The sequence below is a fragment of the Monodon monoceros genome, unplaced genomic scaffold, assembly GCF_005190385.1.
Source record: "Monodon monoceros isolate NGI ecotype Baffin Bay Population unplaced genomic scaffold, NGI_Narwhal_1 Super_Scaffold_4, whole genome shotgun sequence".
Classification (NCBI taxonomy): domain Eukaryota; kingdom Metazoa; phylum Chordata; class Mammalia; order Artiodactyla; family Monodontidae; genus Monodon; species Monodon monoceros.
This window is the reverse complement of record NW_021703781.1, coordinates 65,226,092-65,235,554: the sequence shown is the minus strand read 5'-3', so window position 1 is coordinate 65,235,554 and position 9,463 is coordinate 65,226,092.

The following is a 9,463-nucleotide window of genomic DNA, read 5'->3' as shown; positions in this document are numbered from 1 at the left end:
TCAGGCAGTCTCTCTTTTTAAAATTTTTTTTTAAATAGTATTTTTATTAGTCCTGCTCTTTTTTTAAAAAAATTAATTAATTTATTTATTTATGTTTTTTGGCTGTGTTGGGTCTTCGTTTCTGTGCGTGGGCTTTCTCTAGTTGCGGCGAGCGGGGGCCACTCTTCATCGCGGTGCGCGGGCCTCTCACTGTCGCGGCCTCTCTTGTTGTGGAGCACAGGCTCCAGACGCGCAGGCTCAGTAGTTATGGCTCATGGGCCCAGTTGCTCCGCAGCATGTGGGATCTTCCCAGATCAGGGCTCGAACCCGTGTCCCCTGCATTGGCAGGCAGATTCTCAACCACTGTGCCACCAAGGAAGTCCCAGTCTCTCTGTTTTGATGGGGGAATTTGGGACCCAGAGAACAGGTGAGGCAGGTGGCTTTTGCTGGCCACAAGCCCCGCCCTCTCCTGCTACCTATGCCGATGGGGACCATCCAATGGGAGTGCCACCTCTCAGGTTCCAGCCAATCAGCAGGCAAGGTGTGCACCTGCTCCATCCTGGCCTGGCTGTGCTGTTTATATGCAGAGCCAGGACAGAAGGGTCTCAGTGGAGGGTCCCATGTTAGGGTGGTCTTGACCTCACTAGTACCTGGACTTCCACGTGGCAGGGGCCACTGCTGGGGTGGGTGGGATTCTAGCCACTGCCTCCTCAGGCCGAGGCCCAAGGCCCAGGAGGACCCCGCAGAGCAGGGGCAGAAGGGCGGGCTCTCCGCACCATTCCTCTAACTCATCCTTACCAGCGTTCTCCTCGAACCTGCCCTTTCCCTCCAGCGGGGAATAACGAAAATATTTTCCTGAATGGCCATACTTTATGGCTGACTCAGACTCTTCTAGAGCTAGTATTAATGGGAACTCAGTGAAACTGCAGCAGGAAGAGGAACAAAAGTGTTCTCACTCCCCAAGATGGAACTCCAAAATACATTTTGAGCAGAAAAACCTATTTGAATGGTTCCTCCTGCCTTAAAAAACACAATAAAAACCATATAGTCATTGCGGTATCATTAAAAACAGCAACGACAACTCAAAGCCGCATGTTCCCATGTTTTGCAATTTTGCAGTGTGCAGTATGGCAGGGGAAAAGCAAGAGGACCTCTTGACTCCAGGATGTCAAGTTCTAAGTTTTCTATGGTTCAGTGTTTGTTTGTTTTTTGCGGTACGCGGACCTCTCACTGTTGTGGCCTCTCCCGTTGCAGAGCACAGGATCCGGACGCACAGGCTCCGGACGCACAGGCTCAGCGGCCATGGCTCACGGGCCGAGCCGCTCCGCGCCATGTGGGATCTTCCCGGACCGGGGCACGAACCTGTGTCGCCTGCATCGGCAGGCGGACTCCCAACCACTGCACCACCAGGGAAGCCCCAGTGTGTTTTTAATGATAAAAAAGAATGACACCAGATTTTTGGAAAATGGGGAAAATGACATATTGATTTTATTTTCCCCTTTCCTTTACATGACCTCACAACATCTCCTAATGACAAGAACCAGCCTTCAAGTCCGGTTCTGAAGTTCAACTCGAGTTTGGAAGATAAGATGGAGACCTCGCACTTCACGTCTTTGGAAGAGAGAGGATGGAGAAAGAGGAGGAAAGGAGGTGGAGAGAGAAGGGGCTGCTGTTAGCAGAGGCGGGCAAACCAACCAGCAGCAGGGAATGTTACATCTGGCAGTGACTCCAGGTGCGATACGTCCAGAGGTTCTCAAGCCTTTAATTGATTTGTTTATTTTAAGCAGTAGACCCCCCCTCCCTTTTTTTCCCCAAGAGACATTTTAGGCAAAAGCACAGTATCTAAAACAGATTAAAGTGGTACCTCCCAAAGCCCCATCCCTTGGCATTTCTCCAGCCTTCCTCTTCCTCCTAAACACCTCAGGCTCCTCAATCCACCATCTACAAACCACAAATCTAACCCAACTTCTGAATATGCCCATGAGGGAACTGAGAGACAGAGGAAGTAATTCATCGGAGAAGATTTGGAAGGTTTCTCTAAGATCATGTGGTAAAGACCTAGCAGAGACAGAACTAGAAACCTGGAAATGAAGTGAGGTAGGGGCAAGCGGTAGTGAAGGTGGTGATGAAAGAACCGACCACGAGATGACTTTGAAGAGAGTGATGGTGTGGATTGTGCAGCGCTCCATTCCCGGAGGCTGGAGACCCCACAGGCTTCCCATGTTCCTTGCCTGCTTTTACAGGCTGCTCCGGTTCCAATATCCCTCTCGAGTTCAAGGCTTATAGGGATCAGTCCACGTGTGGATGGTTACAACTTATACATTTGACCCTCAGCAAAAAGGTCAGTCACCTTAGGAAGCCTTCCAATCATTAGTTTAGAGCAAATTTGTTGCATACAATCCCCCACTCTCGTTCTACACCCATCACAGGCATTGCTAATCAATTGCAGCACCTTTTCCTGGTGAACCTACATACAACCTCAAAACTGTTTCCAACAGAGCACACCAGGCAGCCATCACCAGTTAATCAGGAGCTGGCCCTTAGGATGAAATCTCTTTGTTCTTCCTGGTTCGTGGCTGTGAAACCAGACTCATTGTCTCTTGTCCTTTGGCATCATGACCATGTGCTGTGACAGCCTATATATACCTCAGAGGAGAAGCCTGGAACTACATTTCCCAGAATCCCTTTCTTTGTACAGCTCTGAGTTCGAGTCCTCCAGTGAGAGGCACTCCTGCAAGAACCGGGAGGTGGAGGAGAAGGAAAATGTCATTCCCTGGCAGTAGCTGCAGCTAGACGCCTGGGCAAAACTCAGATTCTTGAGAATTGCATGCTCTGTGTGATTCAAGCTGTGAATCCAGTGGCAGCCACTGCTGAGATTCCTAGATCCTTTGCTGCTTCTAGGTGAGCTACTGTAGATCACCTGCCTCTGGCAGCTGCTGGCCTGACCTTTCCTCCCCCAGCCCTTCCAGCAGTCGTGCAATTCTCCAATTCTCTGAATTGGAACGCTTCCTATTTATAATACCTAGAGTGGCTTCTGTTTTCCTGTACCCACCCCACCGCCACACACACAGCTATAGTAACATTAACACCTTGAGGGCAGGGAACAAAACGTGGCAACAAGATGGACCTGCCCCACCTTGCTAAACACGAAACATGGATTCTTGTTGAGTTTAGCCTTCCTGTTTTCTATGCTGTTGCTGTGGGCCACCTACACCGAATGCAGAGAAGGAAGCAATGGGATGGTGAGTTCCAAAGAAACAGAATAATGGCATCATAGAACTTGGAGCCGGAAGGACCTTTGTACAGAAACAAATGGGTTCTTTTCATTTTACTGATGGGAAAAACTGAGGCCCAGAGAGGAGAGTTACAGACAGTTCATCCCAGAGCTGGGGCTGGGAGCCAAGCTTGCTCACCTGGACTAGTTTTCTTCCTTGGCCCCCAGGGTCTCAAACAAAGGGATTCATATAAACTTGCAAGTAAGGCGCAGCCAAGCTGAAATGTATCCCATAAGAGGCTGGCTACTTTGATGTGAGGTAGTAAACACCTGGCCATAGAGGGAAGCCGAGGTGAGTGGAGTGATCGGGCGTGAGTTCCCTACTCTGCTCAGGGGAGGGGAAAGCAACGAGGGGCAGGTCTCACAACAGCAGGAGTATGAAAACCACATTGCCCTAATCCTAACCCTATCACGGAAACCTTATCACGTTTCTGCCTATTAACAACTCATCTTAAAGAAATCCTTGTTTCTGTATCCAATTGTTGGAAAACATGTCAGGGAATTACAATTAACTGTGTTAATTGCAATCATCCTTTTGCTGCCACTGGCCTCGGGGCCGTGCGCTGCATCAGATCAGATTCCTAGTAGCAAGCCACTGATTTAGCAGAGAGAATTTTTTGGAAAGCTGTTGGGAAGTGACAGAATTACCAGGAAGGCAGGAGGAGAACTATGTTTAGAAACTGTGCCCTAGACAGTGGATGCCCTCCCCCCCACCCCGGGATGCTGCAAAACCCTGGGTGCGTGAGCGCCCTCCACTGCCTGGGCCCTGGATGCTACATCCCCTTCTGGTGCTGGTGCCTCTGAAAGTGGCTGTGCCTGCCATGCGTGCTCTCAGGATGAATTCTTCCTCTATTTTGAGATGCCAGCTCCAGATTCATCTCTGCTTGGGGCATCTGGAGACGCCAGATGCCCACTTTTCCCTGACCCCTGGCAGGGAGAGCAGTCCTCTGGCAGGCTCTGATGCTGGGCAGTCATGTGACCAGTGACCATTGCAGGTTCCGTCTTGGTGCTGGGGCTTCAGAGGCTCCTCTTCTATCAGTCTAGTACCACTTCCTCTAACCCAGATGCCTGAGAGCCCACATTAATGGGGTTTTTCTGGACTTACGGCTTTGCCTCCTGTTAAAGTATAAAGACCAAGTCTTTCCATCACTTTCTCCTCAGTGTGAATGAACAGCAGTTGGGTTATTTCCCAGGACACCCCCGCCTAGCTCTTTTATACGGGGTGCCCCACTAACATTTTTGTGAACCTCGCCTTATGGTGGACTGTCCCCCACCCGGTCAGCTCTTGGGGGAACCACCCTTGCTTCCCTTGAGGTGAGGGCCTAGGTGGGGAGAGCCTCACAGTGGCAGGTCCCGGGAGGACCCAGTCAGCCTTTGCTTTCCCCTAGGAAAGTCCTGGGCGAAGACTGCCCCACTGAGGAAGCAGTGAGTTCAGGAGGATGTGCCTACACGTATCCTCCTGAACACTTTTCTGAACCTTTGGCAGCTAGGTTTGGTGGCCACACATCCCCGCCATCACCACCCCGACTGGCTGCCAGTTTCTGTTTACATACATTTCCTAGGTGCCAGGCGTCGCGCTAAGTATCTAACCCAAATTAGCTCATTGAATCTCCTCCCCTTAACAAAGAAGACAGCTGTGGCCTGAGCCACACAGCCAGCATGGGGCTGGGATTTGAACGCATGCAAAGCCCAGTCCTAGGCTCTTTCCCCCAAACACAGCTCCCCTCTCCACCCCTCCCCCACATCGTACACAAGAAAATATAAAATCATCTCCTGCTCACTTTCCCTCCAAGGCAGATGTTCTGAGAACCAGCTAATTCTTAGGGCACCTGGCCCGCCTGACCACTCAGGGTGCCGACACTCCCGGCAGGCAGACAGCGGGGCAGCTGCCCTGGGGTCTCTTGGTGGGTAGAGAGGGAGGGACAGAACCTCACCGAGTACCCGTTACATTCCATGGAGGCACCAGGCGCTTTTCATATGCTGGCATCGTGGAAATAAATGAACCAATCAAATGAGAAAAGCAAAGGCTATTTTTTCAGAGCTATAGCAAGGGAGTCAGCCACCATCAGTTGCCTTTGGCAGAGACTCAAAGGCAGGCAGAGGGGTGGGCAAGCTTTAGAGAGGAAAAGAGGAAGCTTCACGTGTGCCTGGTGGGAGGCTGTTGGCCTGGGGAGGCTGGAGGCAGCTAAATGGAAGGGGGCATCCTATCCTGTGTGATGGGTGAGGGGTGCATATTTGGCTTTCTCCGGTTGGTCCTAAGTTGGAAACAGGGACAAAAATTAAGGAAGCTGTCAGTTACTAATCGAGTCGTGGTCATTTGGGGCCCATTGTTACAGAAGTTATTGTTTAGCTTCCCGGATTGTCGCTGGACATAGCAGGCTGGCTTCTGCAAGGCTGACTTACAGCAGGCTGGCCTCCCAGGTTGGTTAGTATAGATGAGGGGTTGCTGCGGGTTACAAGCCCAAGTTCTCCTTTTATGTGTGATCCGGCCATTGTCTGTTTGTTCTTTCAGTCTCTCAGCACTTAATCCCCGCAGCAGCCTATCTTACAGATGAGGAAACTGAGGCCCAAGGAAGTCAAATAACGTGGCCTCAGCTGGGATGGGTATGGGAAGCCAGGCCTGCCTGATCCCTGATTCCAAGTTTGTCTCCCCCTTTAATCCATCCCCACACACCAGCCAGGGGTCCTTAAAGACAGAAATCAGCTGGCCTCATTCCCTGGCTTAACCCCGCCCCACCCACCCCGCCCCGTGCTGCTTCCCCTTTCTCTTAGAATAAGATCCAGCCTCCATCTGAGACCCACAAGCCTGCAGATTCATCCCCGCCCACATTTGGGGCCTCAGCTGCTCTCCCTGGGTTCCTCCAGACTCTGTTCCAGGCCCCAGGGCACCTCCCCTGCAGGCCTCCTGAGACCCTGCTTCCTCTCGCCAGGGCCTTTCTGCTCACCTTCCCCCGCCTGGAACTCCTTCCCTGGTCCTCAGCACCCTTCAGAGCACACTCAGGCGTCACCTCCTCTAGCCTAAGCAGCTACCCTCACAGGTCAGGACCCCGTCACCCCTCCTCACCCCATGGCACACCCCACCTTCAAACGATATGGGCTTTCAGTTTGTGGACGGTCTGCCTCCCCTCCCAGGCAGAGCTCCGTGAGGACGGGGCACTGACCCCCACTGTTCCCATGTGTTCTCAGTGTCCGGCCCACAGTAGGTGCTCAATAAAAACCTTGCAAATGAATGAGTGAGTGGGTCTTTGACTCCTTTCTCGGCGGCCCATGACTGAGGGAGAGGGTGACACATAGAGCAGCTTCAGGCTGCGACCACAGTGGCTGCCCGTAGCCCCTCTCTTTGGGGTGAGCTGGCCAGCGACTCAGCAAGCAGCCCTCAGGGGAGAAAGTGGGGTGCTCCCAACAGCAGGCGCCCACAGTAACTGAGGGTCACATGCAAAATGGACGGGCTGGGTGATTTATTGGATCGTGTCAAATACTTGTGTCGATTCTCCAACTCAGCTTTACCAACATTCCCATGTCTCAGTCCATGAAGTGAGGCTCAGGGAGGTTAAGGAAGTCGTCTGAAGCCCCCGGCTAGTGAGGGGTTGAGTTGGGGTTTACCCCAGGTCTGATGGCCTTCACAGCAATGTCCCTCTGCCGGCGGCATGGGGCACCTGTCAGGAATTCCGCCGCCGCCGCCGCCGCCGCCCCTCACTTCAGCCTGCTGTCACCTGGCGGGGGGTAATGGTGGGTTGCTGAGTTCCTCCCCCTCCCCTGACCCGTTCGATGGGATTATGAGGGCGTCTCTATGTGGTTTCAACAAAATAGTGGACACGCTAAATACAGATTAGATGAGGAAAGAAAATCTGTGCTATGAGAGCATTGCCAGCCCTAATCTCTGCAAGATACATGACCTGACATTATACAGTATAAGCACTTTTCATCCTTCAGTCACTCAAATATGCTTCCCTGCAGGTACCACATCTGGGTGTTTGTTCAGCCTGTCTGGCCAGAGGGCTCAGCTCCCTGGGACCCCCTGGCAGCTGTCTACGGTGGGCTCTGGGCTCTGGCTCTAACCCCAGGACGACTCAAGATCTGTCCAGGGAACTACTTGAGGACTGGCTTCCCTACCTGGGCCTCACTTGGAAGCAGAATGAACAGGGCAAGGAAGGGTTCTGGCCTCGGAGGCTTGGCCTCAGCCCTCCTGGGTCTGTCCTCGCCCAGGGCAGGGCTGCACCAGGCCCCGTGAGCACACCTGAAGAGTCCCGGGCAGGGGGAGAAGCACCCAGTGCCCACGGCCAAGTCACCTAACCGTGTGCCTGGACCTTAGCATCGGAGGGCCGAGAGTACGTTACACAAGCCCAGCCTCCAGCCCTCAGCCCGGGCCCGGACTGGGCCGAGCGCTCCCGCACCCAACACCCCCCGGCCCTCTCCCTGTCCGTCTCCACTGCCATCCTCAGATGGTTTCATTTCATGATGACCCTGATGCAAATTCAGATGGCGGATCTGACACTACTGCTTCAAAGGCAAAACGAAAGTCCCCATAATGCCCCCAAATATGACTTCAGGAATATCTGTGGCTGGGAATCATCTACAGGTCTCTAGGGACATGGCTATGACAGAGCCGGGTGTCCCGTGTCCCCAAGACCAGCAGCTGCTCCTGGGAGCCATTCTCCTTACAGCCGTCCAGGCCAAGCCCTCCTATTTTGCAGATCAGCAAACTGAGACCCAGGGGGGAGAGCGACTTGCTCAGGGGCCATGGCTGGGGTAGAGCCGGGAGCAGAACCCAGGATTTCTGAGGCCCAGGGTGTGCTCTGTCCCTGACGACTGGTGGCTCTGGGTTAGAAGGGGATGGCGGGGTCCTACCCAACAGCACCTGGAAATCAGGGAGACTACGGGGTCGTGACCTTCAGGATCCACCTCAGTAAGATGGAAAACGAAGGAGTGTCTTTGTGATCTCCTTAACCGCTCCCGTGTGAAACCTTCCACCCTCTCCCCACCAGTTCTTGATCTCTGTCGATCCCATCTCCAGCAGCAGACTTTTTCTGAGACTGTTTATTTACCTGGAAGTAGCAATGGCCAGTAGCCACAGCTCAGAATATGGCGTCTACTCTAACTCGGGGATAAAGCCGGGATGGTGGCATCCCCGGATCAGCCTGAAACCACTGCTCTCCTGACCCCCTTTGATGTCCCACCTGTCCATAGTTAAGTGCATTCCATCTTGCCACTGAAAATGGACTCTCATATTAGGTCAACCATGGGAAGAGACAGACTCAAGTCACGCTACACATGGCCTGATTCCAAACTTGAACTCTTGTTGGTTTGCGCTGATGTCACCCAACCAAGGTTTGACATGAAACTACAACAGAACACTGGGGGGAGCTTGCTGTGAGCGTGGAGGAGATGAAAGCTGAAGTTCTATAATACAGTTTTATAATACTGGAGCGGCGGGCACAGGACCAGAAGTCAGGACACTGTGCTATTCTTGGCGCTGCCATTAGTTTGCTATGTGCCCTTGGGTAGGTCACTTCCTCTCTCTGAGCCTCAGTTTCCTCATTTTATAAAACCAAGGGGAGGATATCTGAGGCTCCTCCTTTCACTTCTAAAGAGCCCATGGTTCTAGCTTGGTCCCCGGCATGGGTGAAGAAATCAAAGACTCGGTTTCATTTCATAACTTGGGCCCCTCAGCACTTCCCAGTTGGGTCTGGGAACAAAACCAGGCACACACTGACCAAGCTAATCTGAGTTTCGGGGAGGCGGCCAGCAGCCTCGGCTGTTGGAAACTTCACCCAAGAAGAGGGCAGGGTCAGATGCAGGCTGGACAGAAGCTTAGTCCTGCAGCGCAAGTGCTGTGATGGGCACTGAGGCATCGATGTGTGTTCACGCTGGAGCCTCAGTTTTCTGAGGCCCAAGTTTCATTAGCTGCCATTTTTGATCAGTGGGAAACAGCGACAGCAACAAACAATAAGGTCCATTTGCTGACAATTTCCATCGTTTGTGGCATTTAATTAGCATAATTGACCTGGATTGAAACTTTTTCTCCACCTGAATTTCAAAATACATCACTGCTCTCCCACCCCAATACATCTGAGAAATTTTCTTTTTTTTTTAAATGAGGTTTTAACTAAAGCCCAATATCAAAACACTATATAATACTTTTTTTATCTCATTGAAGACATTTGATGCTTATTAAAATATTATTGCTTTAAGGCTTATTTTGATTTTTTG